The sequence below is a fragment of the Cucumis sativus genome, chromosome 4 (assembly GCF_000004075.3).
Source record: "Cucumis sativus cultivar 9930 chromosome 4, Cucumber_9930_V3, whole genome shotgun sequence".
NCBI lineage: Eukaryota > Viridiplantae > Streptophyta > Magnoliopsida > Cucurbitales > Cucurbitaceae > Cucumis > Cucumis sativus.
This window is the reverse complement of record NC_026658.2, coordinates 9186178-9189049: the sequence shown is the minus strand read 5'-3', so window position 1 is coordinate 9189049 and position 2872 is coordinate 9186178.

Sequence of the window (2872 nt, the reverse complement as noted above, 5' to 3'; positions counted from 1 at the left end):
TAATTTTTTTTTAAAAAAAAGATGGTGGAATAGGACACATTCCAATAAAGTAAAAAAAAAAAAAAAAAAAAAAATCCCCTTTTACCTAAATACTTATAAATCAACTCATTTTTTCCAATTTTATTTTAAAGTTAGTCCTTATTTATCCAAATCACCCAATTTAAAGACACAACTTAAAACTAAACAAAGTAAGTGCTAAAGATCGTAATAATAAAGTAATCATTGTATTTGGTACGCTTATACAACACTTTCAAGATTCAATCTTGAAGGTAATTTTAATCAAGCTTTTTTGTTGTCATCCATCAACATTCTAGGTTGGTCTTCACTAGTCTTGGTTACAACTCCAATACCTTGATATGAAAGCTTAGGTATGATTTCATATGTCCAAACTATCATGCTTTGTGGAAAACCTTGTAATGTGCCATTTAAAAACTTCTATTGTTAAATTGAAGACTAATCTACTCCATGGAAAACTATTCGATGTTTCATCATCTTTAATCATATCAACTTCTTTCCAATTCAAAACATTGTGCATCTGTTTGTTGTTCAGAGTGTGAAATATAGGGTGTGAAATACAAAGTAATAAACCAGTGATCAATTAAGTCTAATCAATTAATTAACACTAATATCAAATCCAGCAAACTCATTTAATATGTCATTCATACAACAAATTTAATAAAAGTCAAATTAAACTAAAATCAATAAAAAAATTCAACTAAAGTAAATATGATACTACTACGATGTAAACTATAAATCTAATAAATTTGAAGTCAAATTAAACTCAATTCAAAGAAACCAAATCTAACAAATACATGAACAAATTTATTGAAATTAATCAGAATCACCTTAAATTGTAAGGAGAAAAGAAAGACAATTTATTAAAAGGAAAAAGAAATACCATTGAAGGCCTTAATTTGGGAGAAAAGTTTCATAGCTTCGTTGTTTCAACCGTAACGCCTAAAAAATTAAGATAATTTTTAAGCTTAATTATCTTAGTTTAAGTTAATTATGTTGGAGATATTGAGGTGTTACTATAGATAATTGGTGAGAATTGTTTGATTACGTGAAAATTAGGATTAATTAAATATTTGATGGAAGAGTATTTAATTAATTATTGAAAATGTTGCTAGGGATTTGATGAAGGTTGAATGATATTAGTAATTTAATTTGGTGAGATTTAAGAATTTTGGTTAATTATATATAAATATATATAATTAGCCTTTTGGAACAAAAAAATAATTATATTAAGGACAATATATTATTGATTTTTTTTTTAAGATAAAAAGAGAGGATGTGATGGAAGATATTTAATTTGGGGAGAGAATAAAGTTTATTTTGATTTATTTTTTGAAATAAAATGGAATAGGAAAAGGGAAAGAGAAATAATAATAATATTGTCAATAAAAGTACATCTTTTGCGGTGTGTAATTGTTGCATTACTGAAACTTTTATCTACACGGGTACAACGACAGACCTAGCAATGAATGATATTGTGTCACTAATACTTTTAGCAACTTTTTTTTGTTTGTTTTAGTAACGTTTTCTGTGCGCCACTAAAACCTCAATTTCTTGTAGCGTCATGAAAGTCATTCGCAAGGAAATTCATTCTTCATTTGAAAATCATTTGCTGCAAAACGTATATATGAGTGAGAATCAGTCACAATAATAATCTTATTTAAAAAGATCGTTCAAAAGCAATCATTTGTTTATAAAAACCACTCACAAACAACCATTTATTTAAAAGATCACTCACAACATTGGAGACTCCACTCCTTCCTCCTTCCTCCTTCCTTTCATCTTTCTCTTTGTCGTTCAATTCTCGAGACTCCTTTTTGATGATTCATCAAAAGGGTAATATCTTATGCCCCCCCCCTTTTTTTTTTTTCAGTTTTCGGTCTTATTTGTAGTGACATTTCATATCCATTAATATCTTATGTCCCATTTTCTTTCGGTCTTCGGTCTTATTTATAGTAATATCTTATGCATTAATATATTTACGTTTGTGGAGTTTGAAATAAAAATGTGTGTGTGACTAGGGGAGAGGGTGTATATTGCCCAAACTGCATTTTTGTATTTTGTTAGTTTGGATTTGTGATCTTGAAATATTAAAGAGGAGAAAACTCTAGCTTTAATTCCATTATGCTTGATATTATTGTTTATAATCCTCAATTATATAGTAAAGAAGAGATGAAAAACTCATACCCTGTACTCGCACACAAAAGATCAAAGCCTCATGACAAATCTATTCTAAAAAATGTTATGAGATATCAAATAACTTAATGGGCCCTTATATAATCGGCTTTAATACAAACTAGAGATAACCGTGAGAATGACAAAGTTTAGTATAACAAACTGAAAAATATTAAGAATTTTGGTCGTCAAAAATATTTTTTATTTTAATAAAAAATATTAAAAATATTAAGATAAAAATAGCAAATCATATTGATCGTTGCCTCCGGATCGTCTTAATCGTCGATTATCAATCGTGAGTGATCAATCATCTTAATTGTTGGTGCCTTACAACTTTGGATGTCGTCGTCACTGTCATCGAGTGAACATCATGATCGGCAGTGACCAATCATTATTGTTAATTATTGATTGTCGTGATTGTTAACAAACAATCGTAATGATGCCAATGACCAATAGCCATGACTCTTAGCGACCGATTGTCATGATGGTTAACAACCAACCAATCGCCTTAAACATTGTTGATCATTGACCTTCTTCACCATTGATTGATGACCGTCTTCATGGAGGGTTCCTACACACTTTTCCATGGATTTGCGAATAATAAACACTATTCAAGCTTATAGATTACCTTTTTAAATTCTTGATGATCGTCTTCACCATGAGTTTTTAAATACACATTTTC